This window comes from Pan troglodytes, chromosome 15, assembly GCF_028858775.2.
Source record: "Pan troglodytes isolate AG18354 chromosome 15, NHGRI_mPanTro3-v2.0_pri, whole genome shotgun sequence".
NCBI classification, from domain to species: Eukaryota; Metazoa; Chordata; class Mammalia; order Primates; family Hominidae; genus Pan; species Pan troglodytes.
The window spans coordinates 31,562,857-31,577,671 of NC_072413.2; the positions used below are offsets into that span (position 1 = coordinate 31,562,857).

The 14,815-nt window shown below is 36.7% G+C and overlaps 1 protein-coding gene across 14 annotated transcripts in view; it reads left to right on the forward strand.

Annotated features, from left to right (window-relative positions):
* NPAS3 (neuronal PAS domain protein 3) overlaps positions 1–14,815 on the forward strand; it is an 868,305-nt gene that overhangs the window by 388,436 nt on the left and 465,054 nt on the right. The window lies entirely within an intron of this gene.

Consider the following 14,815-nt stretch of genomic DNA (forward strand, 5'->3'; position numbering starts at 1 on the left):
GCAGAGAAAAATTTTTGCTGAAATATTCCAATCAGTCATTCCAAACAACTTTTTACCTCTACTCTCTTTGGCACTGATCACAATGTTCAGTAAACAGTTGAACTAGTGAATACGTGGAAGATGGTAACAACTTTGTATGTTATGTTTCTTATAAAATTTTAATGGGGCATCAATGTATGAGGAATTATGTAAATGAGGACACTTAGAATCAAGGTGAAGGGTGTGGTGGAAAAGGACTCTTAGAATACAAGTGTCACTTGCTGTAACACTCCTCATGATGATTTCAAAAGCATGGGAACAACTATAGGGAGAAAAGTTTACCATTCAATTTGCATTAAGAAGTAATGCTGTATAAATTTGGAGGAAAAAGGCTTACGCCATTATTTAGTAAAATTAAAAATTGCTATAGCTTAATAAATCATTCTGGTATAAATTATTCTGCCTCTTTCACTTCTCAAGACAGGCAGGTAGCATGCTCTCTTCTTCCTCTGTGAACCTAGTATCCATTCCTGATATAATATTCCCACTCTGTTTTTGTAATTAAAACATCATTTATACTGAGAATAATTAAGACAACTGTACATTTGATTTTAAAATCAGTTTTGAGTATTGTGCCTTGTCAAGCTACAAGAATGGTTCCTGCAGCTTTTACAACGTAGCATTAAGAAGCAGACAGTGACCGCAGGCACCTGAGTGGAAGGTTTGACAGTTTGATAAATTAGGAATGACACTTGCCAAAATGGCTGTCCTTCCTGCAGTCTGCCAGTGGAGCATTTGCACACTGTTAATTGAATTGGCAATTTGTGTAACAGTGCCTGCCCCTGAGCTTTTGTAATGCCGGATCTGCCATTTAACTCTGATAATCCAGGACTTGGGAATAAGGACGAAAAGCTTCACATGATATTACTGCAGATTTAAAATGACAGTCGGGGACCTTCTTGCCAATTTCCCATTAAATGAGAAATAATTAACAATAGCAATAACAAAGTCTTATAAAGCTGGAAAGTTAAATTGACTTTTCAGCACTAGTATTGTACAAAATTGCTTCTAGTGTGATTATCGGATTGCCCTTTCAGGATTATATACCCTAAATAGTATCATATGATGAACCAAACGCGGAACCGTTTTGCAAGCTAACCTGTTTTATTACTGCGAAAATCTTTTGATTATCTACAGGGATTGTGTTGTCACTAAAATTTTGTTTTATGCTGTAAGATTTCATAGCGATAGAAAATAAAATAATAGAGATTTCTGTTTCTTTACTTTTGATAGTTAATTATAGCTACAGCAAAATTTGAATTAAAAGTTTTATGGAGTAGTATATATGGCTCTTTTGGTGTCCTTCTTTGATGCTTCCCAGAATTCTGAGAACTCCTGAATACTTGTTTTTGTGTGTGTGTGTGCTTGTTACCATCGTATTTAGAGTAATGATTGAGAATAATACAGATTCTCAGTGTAGAATTCTTTTAAAAATTCAAAATATGTTACGTGTCCATGATTTTCAAAGCCCTGGATGTTACAGCTCATCACTGTTATTGTTTGTTTAGTTCTAAAGTTGTCTTTTGGGGTTGTGCTGTGTTAGTTATATTAGCATGAACAGGGATGATATTTACCTGGTATACTCTGGGTGGCCATGCCCACCAGGTACAGTCATCTGTAGTTAAATAATTTGTCACTTTCAACTATATACTGGTATGTGGATAGCGGCTAGGTAAGGAATGAACACCAGATCAGCTGGGAGGGTTTGATGAACCAATTTTTTAAAAAAAAATTTAATTTTTAATTTTTGTGGGCACATAGTCCATGTGTATATTTATGGGGTTCATGAGATATTTTGATATAGGCATGCAGTGTGAAAGAATCACATCATGGAAAATGGGGTATCTGTCCTCTCAAGCATTTATCATTTGTGTTACAAACAATCCAACTACACTCTTTGAGTTATTTTAAAATGTACAATTGGCTGGGCACAGTGGCTCACGCCTGTAATCCCAATCAATACTTTGGGAGACCGGGATCACTTGAAGTCAGGATTTCGAGGCCAGCCTGGCCAACATGGTGAAACCCTGTCTCTACTAAAAATATAAAAATTAGCTGGTTGTGGTGGTGGGAGCTTGTAATCCCAGCTACACAGGAGGCCGAGGCAGGAGAATCACTTGAAACCCAGGAGGTGGAGGTTGCAGTGAGTCAAGATCGTGCCCCTACACTCCAGCCTGGGTGACAGGGTGAGACTCCGTCTCAAAAAAAAAAAAAAAAAAAGTACAGTTATTATTGACTATAGTCACCCTGTTGTGTTGTCTAATAATAAGTCTTATTCATTCTATCTGGGGTTTTTTTTTTGGTACCCATTAACATCCCTATTTCTGCCCCCAGCTCCTCACTACACTTTCCAGCCTCTGGTAACCATCCTTCTATGATAAGCCAATCTGATGGCAAAAGATCACCTTTTCAAATATTTTGAAGTTATTTTTTACTTCAGACTTTCAGTTACCAAAGTATAGTTATATTAGTGTTCTTTAAAGTGTTTGATCAAGAATGGAGAAAAGAGTTTCCTTAAATAATTAGGGTACTCAAGAATAGGATGGAAACTTCTGTTTTATTTGTTGTGGTGGTTAGAAAATAAGACAGTTGTTTTGTTTTTTAGAATTTGCTTTTTCCCCCCAGTGAGTAAATTTTATTAATTTAAGGTGATGATACCTTAATTTAAGGTGATGGTGTGTACACCATCATACAGTGTATGAATGGAAAGAGAGAGTGAGAAACAATGAGCCGCGGTGCAGGACAGAGACAGGGCTCATCCATGTAGAGATTATATTTAAAGCCTAAAGCTATAGTGAAAGGGAAAAAAGCAGAGAGACAAAGTATTATAAGCATTAACAATTATGGCTTCAGAAGGGAGTTGAAGTCAGTGAAGGAAACAGAGAATGCAGAAAGAAATAGAGAACAGGTGGAACCAAATTTTAAAAACAAAAGCATCGTATTTGGAGTCAGAACACCTGGCTATTTTTATACTTTAGCTCTGTCAACTTCGGCAAGTTAGAAAGTCTTTCTAGGGCCTCCATCTCCTTATCTGAGAAATGGGGACCAATAAAGCTTGTTTTCGTTTACTTTTTAAATCACCCAAGCTTTTTGTGCATGTGTGACAATAAAATGGATTATTATATGCAGAAACAGTTTGCAAATTATAGAACGTGAAAATTTAACTGCCAATGTAAGTATCAATACAGTAAGAGTATAATTTAGAGAGAAGTGGTCAAAACTTTGAAAAGCTGTGGCACTGGAAAGGAAAATGAACAGGAAGAATGCCCAAGAGACGTGGGCAATGGGAAATATGATCTCTTGCACCACCACAAGAGTTTGTTTCTGATACAATGGCAAAGACAGACCACAGGTTCCAGAAATTTCCAGAGATACTGAGCTTGCAAAGAAATGTCGGTAGCAGGTATACATGACAAGGCGGTGGTGGACATTCACTGTTATTCTCAGAATAGTGGGGATGTATGTGCAAAGGGTTGATGAGTTACAAGACAAGAGAGGGACATGGCATGGAAATTCCTGCATTTCTGTAATTCAAAATGTCTCTGAAATTGTAAATATGTGTTGTAATTGATGTATATATTTAATATGATAGTGTTTCTTTTTTTCTGGGCAAGCTGATAGTAAATTGATGACATTTAAACATTGATAGCATTTTAGAATTGCTGCAATTTGGCAAAATTGTTAATATAGATATAGCTTGCTAACAGCTGGTTTTGATTATTTAATTACTCAAATGTTTGAAAGGCTTCTGTACCTTTCCTCATTCAATGTTAGATATTATTTTATTCACCACTTACTGAATGCACTGTCATATTGAGTGCATGCTATGTACGACATGCTGTGCTAAAAGTTGTATGTACGTGATCTTATTTAATCTCAACACCAGGAAGTAAGAATTGTTTTTAGCTCCAGCATTCTATATGAGGAAACTGAGCCTCAGAGCTTGTATTACTTAAATACCTGGCTTAAATACAAATTACTTAAATACAAATTGTGATGCTAGGTTAGATGTTGTGAAGAAAACAAAGATACACAGGAAGTGGTCTGTTCCTCTGGGATATGGTGCAGGAAACTTAAAGCATATATTCAGAAAACAATCATGCAAGAAAAGATATATTACGTTATAATTCTGTAAATGCCACAGCAGAGGCACAGGCAGTCTAGAAGGATTCTAAGAAGAGAGATATTGTTTCCAACTAGGAAATAAGGGGAAGTTTCTTCATAGACAGGAGTAAAATTTGAACAGGTAGAGATGAGAGGGCTGTTATTGCAGGCAGAAAAAAATTAGATGAGTAAAAGAAATGGAAGCATTAAAACACCATGCATGTTCAGGAAACATAAAGTTACTGCAGTTGGCTGGACCGGAGAGTGCATGAAGAGGAATAGTGAGAAATTAAGACAAAATAATGAATCAGTGCATTTCAAAAAGATACCACCCAGTGTTTTATTAGTATAATTATGAGTCCACCAGTAATCAGGTTTCTTTTTTTCTGCCAGTTGTTTTGGTTTTATGTCTCTAGCCACATTGTAAAACCATCTCTGGGATTATAGTAGCTTTTAAATTTCTTCTCCATTATTTTATGTTTTCCAAATACTCAACAATTCTATTGGCACTGGAAATAATCATGATGGATGTATTTGAAAAGTTTAATGGGCATAAAAAGCTTATTTTAAGAAGTTTAGTGGAAAAAAAACTTATTTTTTAATAGTGATGTTGAGATATCATTTTATGATGGAAACTGTGGGATGAAATTGCCTGAGCTGGGCCCCAAGGGATCCGAGCATGGTTCCTTTCAGGTATAGAGCTTCTTTTGTGGCTGTGGTTATTACTTTTTCTTTTCTTAAATAATATTTGTATCTTTTTAATTAACTTTTTAATTATGTTTTCTTATTGAGGTTAGGCTTATCTGCATATTCTTATTTGTTCACTTTTATTAAAATAATTTTATTTGTTTTCCCTGTTTTTTCTCTATTTTATTTATTGATGTTTTTATCTTTCTTTTCTTTTTCTTTTTTTTTTTTTTTTTTTTTTTTTTTGAGACAGAGTCTTGCTCTGTCACCCAGGCTGGAGTGCAGTGGCGCGATCTTGGCTCACTGCAACCTCTGCCTTCCTGGTTCAAGCGATTCTCCTGCCTCAGTAGTTGGGATTACAGGCGCCCGCCACCATGCCCGGCTAATTTTTTGTATTTTTAGTAGAGACGGGGTTTCACTGTGTTAGCCAGGATGGTCTCCATCTCCTGACCACGTGATCCTCCCGCTTTGGCCTCCCAAAGGGTTTACCTTTATTTTCTACCTTTTCCGTTCCTTTGGGTTTTCCCAATTGTGACTTTCCTGAATTCTTGAGATGAATACTTACTCCTTTAACTTCTGTGTTTCCTGAAATTTGTATTTATAGATATATATTTCGCTCTATGGCTTCAGTGGTGTCCCACAAATTTTAACATAGAGTTTGTTCAACATTATTCCTCTCAGAATTGTTTGAGATATCTTATTTGATTTAATATGTAACTCAAGATATTTTTAGTAGCATATTATTGAAGTTCCTAACATGTAAGGACTTTTTTCTCTATTTTTTTGGCATTAATTTTACTGCTGTCTGGACATTCCTTATCACTCAGGTAAATGTTACCATCAAAACTCCCTAAATTGATAGCTCAGGTATGACGTTTTGCTACTTGCCTTATGGAGTGGACATCCATTCACACAGCAGATAGTTGTTGAGCATATGCTGCATGGCAAGCCCTGTTGTGGGTAAACAAGACCACCCTGCCCTCAGCCCCACCCCACCTGCCTCTCCCTGCTCCCTGGCTTTCATGTAGCTGGAGTGGGGTGGGAGGAACAGACAGCAGCGAACAAGCAACTGCGCTACCAGCATGACTTGGGGTAGTGATAAGTACGATGAAGAAATGAAGCCTGTGCTGTTGTGATGGAGGTAACCTACTAGAGACAGATGTGCTACTTTTGACTGGTTGGCAGTGAAAGCCTCTCTGGGTTGGCGTTTGGATTGAGGAGCAGAAGGAGCCAGCCACAAGAAGTCTGGAGACAAAGCAGCCGAGGGGAAGCAGCAAACACAGAAATTCTCAGGTGAAAACTAACTTGGTGTCTTCCAGGAGAATTGAAAGAAAAAGGAACCAGTGTGGTTTGAGAGTAGGAAGTGAGAGGATAGTCTCAGAGGAGGTTGGTGGGGTAGGCAGGGGCACGATGGGGTAGGCAGGGGCACGATGGGGTAGGCAGGGGCACGATGGGGTAGGCAGGGGCACGATGGGGGTAAGCAGGGGCACGATGGGGTAGGCAGGGGCATGATCCTTCACCCTTCTAGGACAGGGTGGGAGTTCGGTTCTATTCTAACTACGATGGGGAAGCCCTTGTTCTAAGTACAGAATCATAATACACTTTTAGTAAGTAAGCCCTTTTCATAAGCTTGTTTTGAGGATTAAAAGTGGAGTGTGTGTGTGTGAGTGTGTGTGTGTGTGTGTGTGTGAGAGAGAGAGAGAAAAGTGCTTAAAACAATGCCTGGAACATAGTAAGTGTTACATTAATGTGTATTACTGTTCTGTAGCAATGAGCAGTCTTTTATCATCCGTCGTAAATGCTTTGACACATATTAGGAAAAATAAATATTTACCTGAATAAATAAAAAACACACTGCCTGGACTTTGGGAGGCCAAGGTAGGCAGATCACTTGTCAGGAGTTCGAGACCAGCCTGGCCAACATGGCGAAACCCCAGCCCTACTAAAAATGCAAAAATTAGCCAGGGGTGGTGGTGCGTGTCTGTAGTCCCAGCTATTCGAGAGGCCAAGGAGGGAGAATCACTTGAACCTGGGAGGCAGAAGCTGCAGTGAGCCAAGATCACGCCACTGCACTCCAGCCTGGGTGACAGAGTGAGACGCCATCTCAAAAACAACAACAACAATAACAACAACAACAAAAAACACTGCATGAATATGCTTACTCTACCTCTTCCCCCTCCCCTTTAAATTTGTTGGTTCTTAAAAACATTTGTGTTCTCCAAATGAATGATCTCCAGATTCATTTTAGTACACTTCCTGTGTGACCTTGGGCAAGTCACTCTTACAGAGCTGTTGGGAGGATTAAGTGAGATAACGTCAAGCAGCAGGTGTAATGCCAGGCACATAATAAACACTTGGGAGGCCATATTAATTATCTCGTTAGAGTTCAGTACACTCTTTAAGTTCATAATTTCTTAAATTTGCAATATAATTACGTAGAAGGCTAACTCTATTCACTGTGTACTAAATATCTGAAAGTATAAAATAAGACTAAAAATTACTTTTCTGTCTCCATAGGTGCATTTTTATAGTTATTGGACATCTATTCCAGAGGCCTTCTCAGAGGCCGGCAGATAAATTGATAGTCACTTAACATTCAGTGTGGAGGGTCAGGGACTAGATTTTTATGGAAAACATTATTCAAAGAGTCTGTTTTTCTTGGATTTATTTGTTTGTGAGGACAAAGAGAGAAGCTTGCAATTTATAATTTCCATTGAGCAGTGACCTAGCCTTAAAGAGATGTTTTACTTATTTATAAAGAATAATTATTTGCTGGTGTGAAGGAGGAATGCATTCTAATGAAAGCATATATTTTAAAGGTTGAGGTGGAAAAGAGGAAACAAAAGTTGCCAAAATTTAAACTATTTACATTTAGGTGATTTAGTGTGAAGGAGATAAAACATTCCTCAAACTGGTATAGTACTTAGGATAGCAGTGAGCTGCGATTTATAATAACGTTTTATATGCTGCATCGTAACTCTTGAAATTCAAGCTTGTAAATCAGGAATCATCTTATCAGGGTAAGATCTCATCGGTACCGAGACATTTTTAAGGCTATAAAGTTGTTCGTAATTTATACATGTGAATATAGTACATGTGCAAGAAAACTTCAACTATCTGGAACTTAAAGGAAATTATTTTGGATAAAGGGGGGCCGCTTCTTTAATCACCAAACTTTTTCTTTTTTATTTAAATCATTTTGGAAAGAATTTTTTGTGTGGAAGATAATTGAGCCTTTTCTTTATGACTTAGCAGCATCATTATGTATGCGTTTCATTACCATGAAAATAATATGGTGTGATATCCTTAGGGACCATTGGACTATGAGAACAGCTTTGACTATATACCAAATTGGCCTAGATTATAGTGCATTTTGAGGGCTTTTCTTTCCTGTTGTTTATCTCCCCCCCGCCCCCCCGCCTTTTTTCTATTCCCCCTTACTGTCAGCTATAACTCCTCGGTGCAATTACTGTTTCTGGGACTCCTCTTTAATTCGATGCTTCAGATATGCTTTCAGCTGGGACACCTAGGTTCGTTGGAACAATATATAAGCTAAGCATAAACAAAATCTGACAGAGGACAAAAGGGCTTCTCTATGAATAAAATATTTGAACACGATGACATCATTTTTGACTCTTCAGAGAGACTTTTCACAGTTTTCTTGGTTACATCTGCATTTTAGATGAGTAAAATATTCTTACATAAGGCCCAGGGCCACCCTGTAGAATAAGTTAACTTGTCTGTCCATATGTGTGCTCTTGGAAGTGTGTTTATATCGGACTCCCTGACCTATAGTGATACTATGCCAAGACGAAATGCTCATCGTAATGATACCTTTAGAAACCCGGGGAAAACACCTACTTGTCTAATTTCCTTTGCAGTGCTTGCTGCTGAAAATTTTTTAGCCTACGTGTTTTAGACTGAATATGTAAATAAAATCTTCGATGGTTCTACATAAAACTTTCAGGGAGCAAGCCTCCCCATTTAAGGTAATACAAGGTTCTGGGTACTCCAAACTTTAAATGTAAACAAAATTATTACAGTAGTAAAATTCCCAAAGCGATTTTATTTCTTTCGCTAACTAAATTTCTTAGTGTGGTTCAGTTGCTTGGCTTGACCTCTTAACTAAAATAAGTTTGCCAGCATCTCTCCATAATGATACTTATCTTTACAAAGATAAATATGGCCGTATTTCTAAAAAATTCAGATTAAGGATGTAGGCTACCAGGATTTATGAAGACTATTTTTCTTTTCAAATATGTGATCAGTATCATGGAATGTAGTTAGACACCTTGGAAAGCCATTAAATAGAAATACATCATGAGTTTTAGGGGAAGAAAGGCAAATACATAGAGGACAGTGTGTTAGATGTTTCAACCATGTACACAACTGATCATGTGGGGCCAGGGAAGCTGATTTTTATGTTTTAAAATTAATCCAACGTAGATTAACCATGTCACGTCCCCTTAACCACAGGCGTATGAATCTCAGGGTAGACAGCTGTTTGGATGTCTCATACTGGGACTGCTGCCCTCAACAAACGCTTCCGATTCTTCTACATGGTCACTTGGCAGCATCTATGTGCACCCATATGGCTGGATGGCATCATGCCTGTTTACAAGTCAGTTGAATTGTTTCACTAGGACCCAGGTGCCAAGCAAACACGGGTTGGTCTAACTGGCTCCTGAACTATGCAGCTTCTTTCTCAGAAATAAGAACAACAAAAAATCCTTTATAATGACCTGCAAGGTTATGCCAATATATTTATTGGCATTTCATTGCTTTCCCTAACAATTAGATACTTTGTCTGTAAAGATAACAAAGGAAAGAAGAAGAATGCAATTCTCCTTCAATTACTAAGCAAATAATACAGAATGCAGCAAAATGTACAGATTTGGGCTGTCACCTGTGGCCACAATATGCATACAATAGTCAGAGCATCTGCAGTCCTGGTTGAAGACAGAAAACAGAATGGGGCATTGGTGGGCATTTCATGATGCTGTGACTGGTCATTTAACTTTTCTTTTTAACCAGTTTCACTATTTAAAGTGGAAACAGTAGTTTTCACATCGAAATTTTGAACATAAATGAGATGATACATATGAAGTGTTCTGAGTGCCTTGAAATAATTTTATGGATTTATGTGACTACTATATGCTTTGATGAAGAAGAAAATTGTGCAGTTGCCCTGGAATTAGCAAACAGATGTTTAACATTTTCATGATACTTTTCTTTTGCTCTTTCTAAAGAGCTGATTTTTATATACTACTTTAATTTATAAAGCACTTTTACCTATATTGTTATATTTAGTCCACATGCAAACCTTATGAAGTAAGTAGGTCAAGTATTATTTTTAATTTCATTTTACAAATATGGAAACTAGGGCTCAGAGCAGTATTTTGACTTATCTTGAGGTTGTCTGACAAGTTTAAGTGAGAAAACTGAGACTCATACCCAGACTTTTTTTTCCTGGGAGTCCATTGCATTTAGTATGGAAGAATCCTTGAGAGAGTGTGCTCATTTGGATGGATTGGTTTCATTTCATTATTAAGTAAAGCCTCCAAACAGTTAAGAAGTTGATTGAAAAATATGTAACATACTCAGTAAAAGTTACTTTAGTAGAATACTCTAGATGTGACATAACTAAATCTGCATCACTTCTAACTAATTCCCACTTATAAACACTGGCATGGCTTCAAGTCCATTTTATTGAAGCAATTTGGAAGAAATCAGAAAAGTCATAAGTAAAGGAGTTTTAAAGGAGATGTGGCCTCATTTGACTATAATTTTCCTCTTTTAGATAGGATATGTGTCAAAATTCTCCCCTGGAAAATTTTGAATCAAAGTATCATGTAAATGGAAGAGAGAACTCTTAGGTAGATTATAAAATAAATTCTTAATGTTGAATATGAATAAAGTGTTGAAAAGTTGACTTGCCATTGAGTCAATGTTTGACATGTGAATATTTGGAAATAGAAAGTCAGTATGGCAGGTTCACTTTGTCTTATTATTAGCACAGCACAAACATCCTACTGTTATGTTCATATTTATAATAGTGTTTTATTATGACCTCTTTTTTCACTTTTAAGAGCTTTGTTGAAGTATATTTTATATACTGTGCAATTCACTGATTGTAAGTGTATGGTTAGAAAATTTTTAGTAAATTTATAGTTATGCGACCATCGCCACAATCCAGCTTTTAAAACACTTCCATCATCATATAAAGTTCCTTCATGCCTACCTGCAGTCAATCCCTGCCCCCAACCACAATCCCAGGCAAACAGCAATCTACTTTGCATTTCTCTGTAGTTCTGCCTTTTCTAGAAAATTCATGTAAGTGTAATCTTATAAGATGTAGTCTTCTTTGCTTGACTGCTTTTACTTAGCATAATGTTGTGGGAGTTAATTCAAGTTATTTTATGTGTCTGCATATTGGGGGTCTCCAGTAGTCTTATTTAACCAGGTTCCCCAGGGACAACTTTCACCTTCAGTCTGATTTGCGTCAAAGATGAGTCTTAGGCACCATCTGATGTTCAGGCAGTTTATTCTTTTTACAAAATTTTAATTTTAATTTTTTTATTTCAGTAGGATTTTGGGGAACCGGTTGTGTTTGGTTACATGAATAAGTTCTTTAGTATTGGTTTTTGAGATTTTGGTACACCCATTGCTTGAGCAGCGTATACTTTATCCAAAGTGTAGTATTTTATCCCTCGCCATCCCCCAACCTTTCCCACAGTTCAATGTATCATTCTTATGTCTTTGCATCCTCATAGCTTAGCTGCCGCATATGACTGAGAATATGTGATGTTTGGTTTTCCATTTCTGAGTTACTTCACTTAGAATAACAGTCTCAAATACCATCCAGGTTGCAATGAATGCCATTATTTTGTTCCTTTCTATGGCTTAGTGGTATTCCATTGTGTGTGTGTGTCTGTGTGTGTGTGTGTATCACATTTTCTTTATCCTATTGTTGATTGATGGGCACTTGGGCTGGTTCCATGTTTTTGCAATTGCAAATTGTGCTGCTATAAACATGCATGTTCAAGTATCTTTTTTGTATAAAGACTTCTTTTCCTCTGAGTAGATACCTAGAAGTGGGAGAGTCCTTAAAGAACTAAAAGTAGGTTTACCATTTGATCCAGGCAGTTTATTCTTATAGTGATGGACTGCAGGATCAGGTTTAAAATGGCATGGGCTAGGTACATTCAGGGGTCAAATGACTGCCTGACTGAGAGTGTCTCTTGGTAGGAAGTCTTCTCCGAGTTTGGGGGATTCTCCCTGTTTTATACCCATATTGAGTCTGAGTCAGATGTCAGGCATTTTGTTCGTAAGAGAATTTAAACTATTCTTGTAAGGATAAGCTTTAAGGTTCCTGAAAGTTGCATCTGTTCTGAAGTGGCTTTGTCTTCCTCCAGGGCAAGGAGAGCTTTTAGGTTCTGTTTTCATAAAGACCCATTAATCCCCTGGTCAGGGTTGGAAGTTCCCAGGCCAGTTTGCATCATACTGCTAAGTGACACATAGTTTAGGCCTTGCAGGACGTTTGAGTGGGCCTTCTGGCTGTTAGTAATCTTATGATATGCCCCTTATAGCATACTACAGTCCATAGTTTGTTCCTCTTATTATTGCTGAGAAGTATTTCATTGAATGGATGTACCATGTTTTATTTATTTACCAGTTGTTGGACATTTGGATTGTTTCTGTTTTGGGTTATTTTGAATAATACTGCTGTAAACATTCATGTAGAAATCTTTGTGTGAAAAATGTGTTTCTGTTACTCTTGAATAGATTTCTAGTAGTGAAATTGCTGAGCTGTGTGGTAAACGCATGTTTAATTTTTAAAGAAAATGCAAAACTTTCTAAAGTCATCAGATCAGACCATTTTACATTCCCACCAGCAATGTGTGAGGGTTCCAGGTTTTTTGTCTTTTATTATAGCCATTCTATTTCATGTGTACTGTTATCTCATTATGGTTTTAATTTGTATTTTCTATTAGTTTTTCTGTTGCTGTGTAACAAATTACCACAAACATAGCAGCTTAAAACAACATTCTTTTTATTCACAGTTTCCATGGGTTAGGAATCTGATTATAGGTTAACTAGGGTCTCTGTACAGGGTCTCACTGGGCTGAAATTAAACTTGCATGGGACTGCAGTCTCATTTGAGGAGTTCCTCCTCCAGGCTCACTGGTTGTTGACAGAAATCAGTTCCTTGATTTTGTAGGACAGAAGTCTCCATTTTCTGTTTGGCTGTCAGCTAGGGACTGCTCTTAGCTTCTACAGGCCGCCCTAGAGGGGTCTTTGCCTTGTGGCTCCTTCCAGAGGAAGTTCACCACCTGGTTGGTTGCAAAAGAATCCTTCTCACTTTTATTCTCTTTCAGGAAATACTTGGACCCTCTTTTAAAGGGCTTACCTGATTAGGACACCTGCCAAGGATGATTTCCTTTTTGATTAACTCAAAGTCAACTGATTAGGGACCTTAATCACATCTGCAAACTCTCTTCACCTTTGCCACATTATTTAACCTAATCCTGGGAGTAAAATCCCATCCTATTCACAAATATTGCCTACACTCAAAAAGAGGAGATGTACATGATCTGTACTCCAGAGAGTGAGAATCTTGGAAGCCATCTTAGAATTCTGCCTACCAAAATTTTGTTAATGACTGATACTGTGGACCATCTTTTCAGGTACTTATTAGCCTTCCTTATATCTTCTTTGGAGAAATTCTATTCAAATATTTTGCCCATTTTTTATTGGGTTGTTTGTCTTTGTCTTATTCAATTACCAAAGGCCTGTATATACTATGGACTCAAATCTTTTGTCAGATAGATGATTAGCAAATATTTTCCCCAGTCTGTGGCTTGTGTTTTCATTTTCTCAAAGGTGTTTTTTGAAGAACAGAGGTTTTAATTTTAATGAGGTCTATTTTGTCATTTATTTCTTTTATGGATCATACTTCAGGTGTCATATCAGAGAAATCTTTGCATAATATGAAGTCAAAACAATTTTATGTTTTGTTTCAGAATTTTACAGTTTTAGCTCTTCAGTTTAGGTCCGTGATCCATTTTGAATTAATTTTTGCTCATGATATGCCCAAAATTTACTCAAATGTCCATGTTTGTTTATTTATACTTTTGGCATACATGTATCCAATTGTTCCAGAAACATTGTTGGAAAGATCATCTTTTTTCTATTGAATAGCCTTGACACCTCTGTTGCATATCAATTGACTATACACATGAGGTTTTGTTTCTGAACTCTCTCTTGTTCTACTGACATATGTAGACACATATGCCAATAACACTTTGTCTTGATTTCTGTACCTTTATAGTACATTTTTAAATCAGGTAGTGTAAGTCCTGTGACTTTGTTCTTTTTAAAAATTGTTTTCACTATTCTAGATTATTTGTATTTTCATACAAAGTTTAGGATAAATTTGTTAGTTTCTATAAAAAGTCCTGCTGGAATTTTTATAGAAATTCCACTGAATCTATAGATCAGTTTGAGCAGATTTGCTGTTTGAATACTGAGTCTTTCAACCTGTGAACATGGCATATCTCTTATTTATTTAAATCTTTAAAAATATTTATCAGCAATGTTTTGTGTCAGTGTACACACAGGTCTTGTACTTTTGTTAAATTTATTACTTATCAGTTTATTCATTTTGATGATCATTGTGAATAGAATTTAATTTTCAAATATTTGCTAGTATATTGAAATACAATTGATTCTTGTATACTGATCTTTTATCCTGAAACCTTGTGCAACTAACTTGTGTATTATTTCTAGGAATTTTTTTTGTAGATTTCTTAGGTTTTTTTTAATGTATAGGAGCATGTTATCTGTGAATAAATATTTTACTAATTCATTTTTAATCTCTATAGCTTCAATGTCTTTTTCTTGCCTTATTACATTGGTTAGAACTTCTAGTACAGTGCTGAAGAAAGAGCTCTTCAAAGAGCAAACCGGATAACTTTTGATGTAG